General features: G+C 50.9%; 1 protein-coding gene across 8 annotated transcripts in view; it reads right to left on the reverse strand.

Annotated features, from left to right (window-relative positions):
* DAB2IP (DAB2 interacting protein) overlaps positions 1-13107 on the reverse strand; it is a 296740-nt gene that overhangs the window by 38145 nt on the left and 245488 nt on the right. The window lies entirely within an intron of this gene.

A 13107-nucleotide genomic window follows, 5' to 3' on the forward strand; every position in this document is an offset into this window, starting at 1 on the left:
AACCATTTCTAGCCCTTATGCACCTTCAACACTAACACCATCACCAGGGGACTCAACCCCTATCTTTTGGGGCCCAATTTTGTCCACTCTGTTAACTGCAACTGCCTTTACACACCATTAAATCCAATCAGGCCCTAACGCCAGCCATCTGACTCCAAGAGGAAGGCAGATTTGCTCTCAAAGAGATAGCATTGGTATTGTGCGAGGGGGGGTCCGCTGGAATCAGCTTTCCATTAGAGGAGGAGGAGTTGTTTCTGGTTATCTGAGCCAGTGCTGTGTAACACTTGATACTCCAAGTCTCAGGCCAGATAATCTGACTGGCGTCTCAGAGCCATTCGAGGGAGTCTCTGGAGAGTTTGGAGGTTTGGTTTGATCCCACCCCCGCACATTTTCCAATAAGACGGCACTGATGTCCAGATTGGGGCGGAAGGGCACTCTTCAAGAAACAGGAACACATTGATGCTAGATCGACAGCCCTGGAGCCTGTCATACTCCGTCCACACAACGGAGACTCACAGGCATGACAGTGTAAACTTCCCCAGACAGCGTCCTGCCAAACGTGCCTAGAGCCCGGCCTGTGGGTGAGTCGGTCAGTCAGGGTCCATGCCCTGGCAGGGGCTCAGGCTGCCTTCATGGGGGGCAGTTAGTTCTCATCGTGGAGGCTTTTATTTTGGACGCTGACACCTGTCCACATGGAGCTGAATTAAGACTCAGCAACTCATCTCACCTAGGCCCAAGGGTGGTAAATGTCAGGCACTTTCCCACCTGTGTTGAATTTGAACTGGTGAACTAAAAGGGAAGGAACTCTTAAGAAAGTGACACACTGCCCAGTCCAGCCTCGAGCTACTTCTTTCTTACAGCCCCTGTGTCGGGGTCCCTCTTTCATGGAAAAGAAGAAAAACCCAGCCTGCTTACAGGTGCATTTTATACTAAAAAAAAAGGGGAGAGGGGAAGAGAAAGCTTGCTTGGGACTCTGCAGCAGTGTGCTGTCCGACTCCGCAGCACACTGCCAGTCACGGTGCAGCTCACCGGCAGGGCTGGTGGCCGCTGGCTGCAATCCCCGCGTTAGGACGATTAGACACATTTCCAGTCAAATGCCATCCAGTCGTATTTGAACAGTCACCTCCAGCCTTCCAAACTCCTGGTCCGAAGGCAAGGCTCCTGTGCCAGCTGTGAGCAGTAGGAGCAGGAGCTGTGATTGGCATGCCAGGCCAGTCCCACAGCTGGGCCGGTTTGCAGCTCATGAATTGGTCTAGCTGGTTTTCGGTGATGTCTGTGAATGGAACTAATGCAAATCTCGCATGGTGTGTGTGAGGCACAGCCAGCGCCCCACAAACGGTGAACACAGAACCCAGGCTCTGCGTACCTCCAGCTGGGATAGGAACGTCATCCGACTGCCTGGGCGTTCGGCCCCACAAGAAAGGAAGTATGTGCGATAACATGAGCTCTTACAACAAAATCATAATTCAGAACAACCTGCTGCATCTCCTGTGTGCTTGGCGGGCAGCTCAAATTCCTGCCGCTCTTTACTCCTTTTTAAACTGAACGAATAGTTCACTGAAATCAAAACAAAAGCCCAGCAGGACTTACACACACCACAGGGTGTGTGAGGAGAACATGTGGCGCTGACTCACATGCCAGCCCCAGTGCAGCTGTGCATGCTATGAGCCACGCAGGTAGAGACTCAGGGTCTGCTGCGGCCAGGCATTATGCAGATTCCCTGTCCCTCCCTGCTACCACTGTCAGAAGGCCTCCAGATCCTATTCCGCTAAGTAATGCATCCACACAGGCACTGGTATGATACGTTCCATTTACTTTTCCCTAACATCGCAGTAGAGGCAGCAACATGCAGTCTGTGGAGTCTGAATGTACAGCTGTGCCTGGTGAATTCCAGAGCAGGCTCACAATTCTAGTGCCAGAATGGGCAAGATCGTAGCAGTACTGCCAGCTTAACAGTGCCATTTAGAAATGTGGGGTGCAATCAGCTGAAGCACTTCACCCTGCCCGTTCTGGAAAAGTCCTACAGGATTTAGTAGGGCTGCAACCAAGTGAGCTTTACAGAAATTCTGAAAACTGACAGAAACCAACCGAGAAGGAGAGCCTTCCTCTAGCAATCAGCCCGGAGACTGTAACAAAGAGCAGAGTCCTTGCCAGAGAATTCTACAGGTTGGTTTAAAACCCTTACAGGACTTTCCCATAAAGGTTATTGATAGGAATCACCAGGCCCATACACTCGGAAAGGAAAGCCATCAGGACAGGCTGAAGGAAGGAAGGAAACAGGCCAAGGGCAGTCCGTAACGGGAAAGGCTTCATTGTACACACAAGGGCAGGCATGGCCGCTGCACAGCTGTGCCCAAGCACACTGGCCAATTTCACAAGCCAGCTGGATGACAACAGCAGGCCACAGGTGATTTCCACAGGCCTTGCGTTCGCAATGGGCTGGGATCAATGCGCCAACTGCGCCTTCCCTGCACAGGAGCCTCCACGATAAAAGAAAGCTTTTTAAAAAATGTCATTTTGATTATTTCTCCAGACAGACAATCTCCCTCCTCGTGGGCCCGGTAAGCTCCATAATTCTCTGGCAATCAAGCAGGCATGAATTTTCCTCCGCTAGCTGTTTTCTCTGCCTTCTGCCCCTTTTATCAGAGGAGCTGGAATGTCACTTTAAAACCCCTGCTCAAATCCCTTTAGCTGCTATCTGTGTAACTCTATCACCTTTATCTTCCTGGGTTTCTCCCTGCGTATGTTTCAATTCCAAGCAGCAGCTCAGGCTGACACAAGGTGCTGATTCTTAATTAGCAGCCGCTGACCTTGGCTTTGCCTGATTCTCTTTCCTGTCACTTTCCCAACATACTAATTATCTCAGGACCATTGAGTTTCAGAGCTCCTCTTAGCCAAGGGTTCGTTTTTTCCCCCCCGTCAGTTGACGTGGTTGGGAGCTGAAACAACTCCTGACTGCAGGGCAGTTCTAGCTCAGCTCCTTTCCTGCCAGGGCTTCATTAGCCGTAAACTAACTAACGCAGAGCTGGGCTGGTGAGACCCAACCCCAGGCTGAGCTGGGAGTTTTGATCCAGGCGCTGAGGTATATGGACCTAAGGCCTGGCGCAGGCCAAATGCTGGCCAGAAACGAGTGAATTTTGGTGGCTTCAGTCCAGTTCTAGGGCTCATTCGAATCCACAACTTAAAGCAGAACTCTGGGTGTGAGTGTGAAAGCAAGCTGAGAAGAAAGCCCCAAACGTCCCGCTCCAGTCATTGCCACGCACTGCCCTCCAGCAGCTTTACAGAGACATGAAAAGTCAAAGTCCTTGCCCCCAACAGATTCCGGCAACTACCATTTAAGCCAGGAGTTCAGTCAGTGACAGCGGGGGGCTGGGAGGGAGTCAGAACAATAGGGGAACCTTGACATTTTTAACAGCTTAACCACACCCCTGCAGCAGAGGGACTAGAACCTTATACTCCCAGGCACAGTTTTCTGACCCGTTCCCGTGCCTCTGCCCTGCCTAGTTTGGGCTAGAAAAATGCACTGAGAAAGGGCTATTGTGAGGACCTCAGCCGCCGGGTTCTAGATGTCCAGCTCAACTCCTAGGACTGAGAAGACCCCGAATGTTTTCATTATCAAAGAGAAACCTCCAGAACAGAACAGAACAGAACAGCCCAGCCCAGAACTCTGGATCTGGATCCCAGCCTCCCAGCGGAAGCATGTCCCTCTTCTTATTAAAATGGAAGTTTGTCAGTGATGCGGAATCTCCTTGTTCATGGGTCGGTTATCCTGGTATCTCACCATGCCATTGCCCGCAACTTGGCTCTCCCCTGCATAAACAGGCCGGATCAGCAGCGGGTTACACAACTGGAATCTCTTCTTCAAACAAACTGCAGTGCATATGCCTGCAGAATCCCGCCCGGAGCCTCGCTCACCCACTGACAAGAGGCTGAATCAAATGCAGTAACTAAAGCCAATAAAGCTGCCTGGTTTGGAGTAACAGAGATCAGCAGGGGGGTTGTTTTTAGTTTGGGCCTCTGGCTCTGGAAGAAAATAGCATCCGTCGTTTCATTACGTCAGTGTCCAGAGGAGTAGGGGAAGGGCTCAAGTGAGGCTCCTCAGACTAGCTCATTTAATGATATTTGCTTCAGATTGGACGCAGATGAACCTGTACGAACCCGATCACTTCACACCCTTGACATGATGAACAGAGCCCCAGGGGGTACATCCAGGGCTTGATGGCAGCTGGTTACCAGTAAAATCGTTCAGGCAAACCAGCCGTGGCCGCCCCATCCCCAAGTGCCCTGCGCCCTGTCCTAACGACTCTGCCAGTCCTTCCACGAGAGATCTCCGAAGAAAACACAGGCAGGAGATAAACTGGCAGAGCGGCACTTAGAAACTCTGGGCTTCCTTCTCCCCTTGACCAGCCTTAATGGGCCTCCACACAGGTGCTTCACTAAGGGGGCGGGAGAAGGGGGAAAACGGCTCCCATTTCCACTTCTCCAGGACTGTGACATGACACAGGAAGGCAGGAAAATACCTTTCTGGTGCTGCAGGGAAGGAACATGCGCCCGCTCCCTGTGCCCTCCTGGGTCCCTGCACTCTGTCACGACCACCATAGCCTCAATCAAGTCAGCAGCTGGCTCAGCTGTTGCTGTGGTGGCCCCGACACCAACGGCTGTTCCAGGAGCTGGAGGGAGCGAGTGGCCTGGCGCGGCCCGGTGGTGGCGGATTTGTGACAGCGTGCGGGGCCTGATGCTCTAACCTAAGCACGAGGGTCGGGCTGCACCTGCGAACGCCAAAATAAAACTCTGGTCATAAACAACAAGCAAGTCGATAGGCAGATGTGTGCAGCACGCAGCCCTGTGGCTTGAGAACGTCCGTCAGAACGAGTTCATGGTCTCAGCCAGAGCCGAAGCACCTGGAACGGCCAGTGAAAGCGTTGACAGGAGTTGGCGGGAAGTGTCTTGTTTTATCTGAACCAGTTTGCTTGCCCCTTATCCAAAGAGTTGCTGCCCATTCCCTGCCCTCCCCTCCCCCCCACTGCCCATGTCTCTACCCCCCGGACTGGGGCAGGGAGGGGGCAATATGATCTTCTACCTGGAAACCCAACTCTAGTGGCCAGTTGCTCTTCGACAGCAGACAGGCTAGGCCCACATGTACCAGTATATGCAACAGGTCCAACAGCAGGTAAGTATCAGCCCTGAACTTTGAAGAACTGATTGAAAAGTAAAGTCCACTGTGTAAAGAAACCAACACCACTCAAAGAAGCAACCCTTCACCACTGATGTCAATAGGCGTGAGAAAGCAGATTCATTGCTAAACTCAAGCAAAAAAGCTTCACTAGAGACAAGGAGAAGCAGAGCAGATAGCTAACTCAGTCCGATGCTCCATCAATAATTCTGACACTCCTGGCCTCCAGGTCGTCCTTCTGTACCGTGATGGTTACGCTTCAACCTGCCCCTGTCCTGGAGAAGGTAAGAGGTATTCAGAGAGAAGCCCCTCCTGCGTTAGCTGTCTTTCAAGTACTGGACTGAGCACCGCTACAGACAGCTCATCATTTTAACCGAGAGATCTGCCAATGTCAAACTTGAATAAAACTCTGTCATTAAAATCACTTCAGAAAACCAACCGACCACGCCCCCAGCCACCCTGCGAAGGGGCAGGAAGCCTTTCCCTATGGATTTAGTAAGCCAAGATAAATACATGCTCTCCCACATGCCTGTGCCCCCACCAGCCCTCATCACCCCCCCAATGCATGGATGCTCTTCCCTCCCACCCGTGCTGACCGGCGCACACCTGCCTGCATGGATCGGAAAGGCCCCAGTCCTCTGGAAAAGTCCCAGTAGGATTTAATAGGGGTGAAACCAATGGGGCTCCATAGAAATTTCTCTATGAAGCTATTGATGTTAACAGGGAACAAGACCCTTTCTACATGATTCTGGAGCCATTCTATAGACTCCTGTAGCCGGAGTGTCATTCTCTAGTCAATTCTGGGGGCTGGTTCCATAAGGGACCACCCACATCTGAGCTCCCACATGTCTGTAGATATGCATTCTTCCAAGCATCTGAGGCATGTTTCTGGGTCGGGATGTGAACACACCCTTGGCCATCAGAAAAGCACCAGGAGATACATTTCTTTGGGAGACACAATGAGCAAAGAAGCCCTACCTGGAGTGAAGAGCAGCAACATTCCCCAGCAAGGAAAGGCCTTTCCAGAGGCATAAGAGGCACCAAAGGTTTGTGTGCTTGTCTCTGCAACATTTTGTAACCTCGCCAAGCTGGGAAATGTTAGACACGATCTAAGCGGCGCCTGTAAGGGATACCTTCACAGCTGGATGGGTAAGGGGTTTATTGAGCCAGTAACGCTCATGAGAGTTGGACAGCTATGCCCCACACACATACTGCTCTGAAGATACACTCCCTTTTGTGCTGGAGTTTATTGACGCTAATATCATAACTGACTGTTGGGCAGATTGACTTTGAAATAACAACGTTCTGCACATCACAAGCCTGATGAATAGGACTGACTTAACCTTAAAAGGACTGAACTGATAAAGGGAATCAGATTACTAGTTACCACAAAGATTGGCCTCAGAGTCCAGCCATGTGCGGCGGAGAGGGTGTGTTGTGAGTTGCGCTAAGGGTTGACAGGGCTGGGGATTGCACATGTCCTAATGAGAGAGACAAGGTGGGGCAGGTAATATCTTTTATTGGACCAAGTTCTGTTGGGCAGAGAGACAAGCCTTCGAGCTTGCAGAGAGTTCCTCTTTAGGCCTAGGGAAAGGACCTAGGAATGTGTACTCACTGCAGAAGTGCCTGAACTGCAGCGGTTTAGAAGCATGATAACAAGATGCCTTTTGATTACAGATGCCAGTTTGGGAAACAACTGTTCCACGGCAGAATTGCCTGAAAAAACCCAACCACCACCACCACTTTTTTTCCACAAACAAAAATACATCAAAAAGGGAAAGATTTGACCTGGGGGTTTTTTTGGGCTGGGGAGGGGGGTTGCTGTCACCAATGGCAGATTTTGCGGCGAGGGTGGTGGTGCAGTGACACCTGTGGAATCAGTGCCAGTCCCTCCACAGTGAAAAGCTGGGGGCTGGACATTGGAGTGATCACTATTACCCGGTGTAAAGAAAACAAACCAGCCACTGCCAAATCTTCCAGCCAACTAGGGCCCCTCGCGTTCTCTAACCCAGTATTTCTCAATGACAGGTCTGTGGACCGGTGCAGGGCCCTGAGATCTCCCTGAAACAGTTCAGGAAGGCAGCAAGCCAGTCCCTGGTATCAAAAAGGTTGCAAAACACTGTCATTCTTTCTGCAAGGAATACACACGCTGTCAGAATATATTTTGAAATGAAACGGTATGAAGTCCAGCACTTCTGAGCCAAGCAGTGTGTGTCCTGATATTCATGATCACACATACAAAATTGGATTTGGGTGTGATGGAGGAAGCCACGCTTGGAGAAGGAAAACACATTCCAGTTCAGTTATAGGCTTACACTGCACAACAGCAGAACATTTGATTTTTAAAACGTATGGACAGTGTATTGAGTGTCCCTTAAAGACATTTTAAAAAACCATGTAAACTAAAGCAGCCAGCTGAGACCATAAACTATACAAGATGTACAAGACAAAGGCCGACAGAGATGTTCTGGCAGCAGCTGGGCTCTCAAGCAATGAACGGCCCTGAGAACACAATTAAGTTGAATCTAAATTCTCCTCACAGCACAACATGGAGCCAGTAATAGCTTGTTAAATCTCCATATATGCAACAGACGTGAAATAACGGCCTGCGTCGTGGCAGCAGTCTATCTGAGCTCCCACACAGTGCTGTAGCCCACAGCTTTCAGAACTGACCCACAAGTCACAGTTCCATGAAGAGAGACCAGGAAAACGCACAGAGGTAAAAACGTTTCAACATCAGCATCACAGAGGGACGTAACCTGGCCTGCAGTGTACAGAACCCCAGTCGAGGAAAGAACGGCCGCTCCCTGGCATGTCTTTGTGGGAGCTAGATAACCACCAAGATAAGCCAAAACCAGAAGCTCACCTATGCAGACCTTCAGAGCTCAGAACTGGGGGAAAGGCAGCAAGCCGGCCATGATTTTGATTCCATGTTTCATTCCAAACTGATAAAGGCTAAATTTTTCAGCTTCTGTTTGGATGCGGCCAATGTCTTGTGAGATGATGGCGGCTATCTCATAAGAACAGCTGATCTCTCAAGGGTTCTGCTGTCTTGGCCAAAATCTTGTGAGAGCTGCTCATTAGATCTTGGTGCTTTTGATTCAGCCTCACAACCAAACCCTGAGCCTTAGTGTTTTAACTCACATCTTTACCGTTGGGGTTGGTTGAGCTCCTCACCCTGCCCTGGGTGCTCCAGACCAAAGAGCGTTCCATCTGGTTATGGACTGCCCTCTCTAGCACCGAGATGGGGGTGGAGGTGCTGATGTCTCTGCATGACGTGGCCATGATAGAGCAGCTCCATCACTGACCCAGCATCAAATTCATTGTTTGTGCTGTCAGAAGCCACAGGCCAGAAGACCATAAAGGCAGGATAAAAACACAGATTAAACAGGAGCTGGGTTGCGGCCCAAACCCCCCTCACTCGGAAAGCCTGCCTGAACGCTCCGGCCAGAATTCACTATCTTCTGGGGCAGAGTATCAGATTAAGGAATTGCTTTAGTGAGTGCCCAGCCCCTTCCCATCCGCTGTGCGCTCTAGCACTCCAGGGGACGAGAACTGCTCCACAGCCTGAGGCTGAGCACGGCCAAGTCAGTGGTGGGTTAGAGCCCCCAGCAGACTGGGAGAGCGGGAGCAGCACTCAGCAGGGAAGGGCGGGAGCACCTTGGTTCTGCATGATCAAGTCTCTGACCTGCCTACAAGTCTGGTGGGCTCCACTCTTGGCATCTCCAGATGACTGCCGGGGGAATGCACGCTGACTTTCAGCCAGTGCAGCCCGACAGAGAGCAGAGAACCAAGCCTCCCCGCAGTGAGACGTGACGCACGGGGGCTCCTCTCCGCTGCTGGTGCAATGGGTGGATTCCCAGCACAGGAACAAGCAGCTCTGCCACAGCTCAGGGCCCCCCCATGCGAGAAAGATGCCATTCCCTACACCTCCTTGGCAGCCACCGCTCCCTCCAAGGTAAGAGGCAATTAAAAAGGTCGTGTTGATAATGGCTCCATTACAGAGCTTAATGGGCTCCCTGCAGAACGCACGTGTATTGGAAGATGAGCTTTCAGGCAGAAGTGGCAGTTGCGTGGCTTTGTGCATTGGTTAGACCGCTGCGTCCTGCTACACTTCTCCATATGGAACAGACACGTGGGTATTACGGGTGCATTATTCCACGCTTGGACGGGTTATGTGCTTATCTAATTGCCCGGCCCAGCCAGAACCTGTGAGCTTTAGGACACACTCAAGGGCCGGCTGTTTTCTCAGGCTTTGCTGGAGTGACCATTACACAATGCATACAATGCATTTGTTAGCAGGCTAGTCTCTGTACACTCACTTGGAAGAGGCGTATTACACTGATGTGACGCCAGCGCTGGGCACAGACCTTTACAGAAATTAACAAACGGTAATAGCAGACACAGCACTGCCCCAGAGAGCTGCTAGGTTAAGTTAGACAAGCCTAGAACACAGAGAGAGACAAGGAAGGCAACAGAAAAAAGATGAAACCAACAGCATGTCTGGTGAGCCCAGAAGTCAACTGGGGGAGATGGGGATTTCCCAGTGGAGACTGGGCAGGCACTAGGGAGGAGCTGGTGGGGAGAAAATGAGAAAGAACTGGGACTGGAGAGGCATATGGAGGAGGAGAGAGATTGTTCTAGACACAACGATATTGGGGACAAAGAGAGCAACAAGGCAAGAAGACAGGTAAGCTATTTGGGGCAGGGCCTTGTCCTTTTGTTCTGTTTGTACAGCACCCAGCACAATGGGCTCCAGATCCACCACTGGTGCTCCCACAATACCTATAATAAATAGCAGTGAGTGACAGGTAATGAGATGTAGGCGGGGGCTGAGCTGGGAAGAGAGGAAGTATGGAACTCAGGAGCCTTGATTCCCAATCCCCGCTTCTAACCACCACCTGCCCTTTCTCAGGATCTTTATCGACTGTGTTTATTTCACACAAACACTGCAGCTGACTCCTTGGCCAGCTCCCAGTTCTCTCTGGGGGCAGGGGTGTGTGTGAGGGGTGGGGAGCAGGGGAATTCCTTCCAGGGTATTGAAAGGATCAATGTGTGGGCAAGTCTAGCAGTGACCTGGCTGATGGCAATGAAGAGACCAGTTGAAGGAACACAGCATTATCACCTCGAAGGACTACTAAACCCGAAGGAGACTAGTGCGTGGAGCGGTGCCCTCCAGCAGGCAGCTGTAGCCCATGGCTGCGAGCCGCTGATCAGAGGGGACCCGTTCTTCCAGGGATGGTGTAGAAATGCTCACATTTCATCGCAACACACAACACCGGGAAGAAAAATAATACTTCTCTCTGGAACTGCCACTCACCATCTCGCCTCCCTTTCCACCAACGTAATTACTGCCTTCAGAAAGGGAGAAAACAAGGGGGGATTTCGGGAGGCTCGTAAAACCGATTGAAGGAATAATTAGCTTGACTATGGCTGCTATAATATGATCAGATAGATAAACTCTTCAGGGGGGCAATTATATAGCTGCTGCCAGTTACATACACGCTAGTGGAACGGCAACCTAGGGCTGGGAATTGCGCTGCTGCTTTTCAATATTAACAGCCTTTCTGTGAAGAGGGCCAGCCCGCGGGTGTGTTCCAAGAGAACCAGCCCGCGATGCGCGCTATGTTAAACCCACCCGAGCTGCAGTCCTGCACTGTCAGGCTCTGCCCCGGGGTCCCAGTGCTTCCTTCGGCTGCCGAGTTTCATTTCCAGGAACGCTGTCTGCGTGGAAGACTCAGCTAGGGCAGCCCTCCATGCCATTCACTGTTCAGCATGCTCCGCAGCACAGCTCCAGCCGGTCCAAACTAGCCACACTGCTGGCTGCTTCTGGCCAAACCGACATGGGCCAGCGGGGGAGTGGGTGGGCCCTGAGTTGCAATGTGTGGACAGCAGAATGTGAGGGAGAGAGCAAATACTCACAGAATAAACAAACAAGGACCCATGTTTATCTCTCATTCCATTCCGAGCCTGGGAAATATTTATTTCACATAAACAGCCAGTTAGTTAGAGCTTTGTCAGAAGTGGGTTTTGCTCTACAATCCATCCGGGGAGGAGAGTTTTGATATATTTACATGCTTATAGAACTGGCTCAAATATTTTTAAGATGGGCCAATAAGAAGTTTCGGCATTGAGAATATTGTGCTGCAGATCTAAAAAATAATCAGAGTAACAGCTGCATTTCTGATCGCGATGCTGCACCTTTCTATAGTGCCTTTCCTCTGAGGATCTCAAAGCACATTTCAAAGATTACGTCTCTCAAGATCCTGTTAGGAGACATTATAATTGCTTTACAAATGGGGAAACTGATAACAAAATCCAGGAGCCCTGGCTCCCCTTCCCTTGTTTAACCACAAGACTTTCAAAGAAACAACAGTGTTAGTTTCAGGTTCATCTTTTCCTAAATATAAAAAGAGCCCAGAGAATTGCACCCATCACTGGAACACATTTAGTTCTGGATATTTTTCAGACTTCCCAGTGGGGCAAGCCACGCCCTAACCCTACATCCTTTGCTTTAACTTTATCAAAATGCCTTTTCCTTTTCTCTCCAGCTATCTGCCTTGGCTACTGGCCAGGGTTTTGCAGGCACTTTTCTTGATGCACTTTGTTCACTCCAAACCCGGCGGGAGACACTTTTCTTCCTCCTCAAACACCCATCCAACGCAAGGCTACCCTGGAGTTAGCTGCAGCCTTGTTGTCTGCATTTTCCACATACTCATCTGCAGCGTGGGCACAGCACCGGTCAGACACAAAGAGAAAACGGAGCGCTAGGAAAGGCAGGAACGAAAAGGGGACGAGACACAGAATCTTTCCTATTAGAGCTGGTCCTGGTGGTTCTCACGGCCTGAGTGTGAATGATCCCGCCCCTACCTCAACCCCAGAGCCTCTGATGAAACAATGCTGCGGTGTCTATAGTAATAAGCCACAATACTACAGCTTCCCCTGAGAACCTGCAGTCATTTGGCTCTTTCCTGCATCACTCCATGCTGCTCTCTCTCCAATAAGAGTCCGTATGCACAGCAGCGGAGAGGTGCAATTCCCAGCTCAGGTAACCCTATGCACCTTGGCTCTGCTCAGGCTAGCACCTAAAAACAGCCGTGTGGCCACGGTGGCTTGAGCTACCCATCCGAATACAATCCCTCCCGCCCGCCCCTCGGGTGGCCAGCCTGAGCTGCCGCCTGTGCTGACACGGGCGCACTGCTGGATTTGGCGCATGAGATCCAGCAGGGCTAGTGCATGGCTGCTTAGACACGCTGGGAGGCATCTCCCACCTGCTGTATGGATACACCCGAAGGGAATTTAAGCACCAGGATAACACAGCCAAGAGAAGTGTCTAGACCCTTGTACCTAGAAACACCAGCAGGCGCTGATAGTCCGCAAAACTGGGGTCTGGGGCTTTGTCAGAAGGGCACAGCACGTCAATACAGGAAGAGGGCCCCTCTATCGTTCTGCAGTACGTCTTCACTGCAATAAAAATACACACATAAAAAGACGGTTTCCTATCCCGGGTTAATGCAGCACTGGAGACACAGCAATCTGGCTTTTGACTCGGGTTAGCAGCTCAAATTCACCCCAAGGGTCCCCAGAGGTTTTAGCGCCAGCTGCTATGCTGAGCTGCTGTATCTTCACTCCTATTTTAACATGGGCAAATTAAACCAAATGAAAAACCCACCTTTTTTTGCAGCGAAGACATGCCCTTAGGTTGAGCCATGCGCGTCCCTAGCTTAAGTAACTGACATCCCATTATAAGTTGGACGGGCTTCTTGCTAATCATCCCCAGGAGTCTCATCTAACCAAGAGGAGGGAAAACAGAACAGAGCTTGTATTCTTGGCATTCCTGCTCATTTCTTATTTAAAAAACGACTACTGCGCGGTACCAGCCTGAAAGGCCAGGCTTTGCCGTCTGCTGGGGGTGTGCAAAGCCACCTGACTTC

This window comes from Emydura macquarii, unplaced genomic scaffold, assembly GCF_026122565.2.
Source record: "Emydura macquarii macquarii isolate MOO-44397 ecotype Brisbane River unplaced genomic scaffold, CSIRO-AGI_Emac_v2 contig_691, whole genome shotgun sequence".
NCBI lineage: Eukaryota > Metazoa > Chordata > Testudines > Chelidae > Emydura > Emydura macquarii.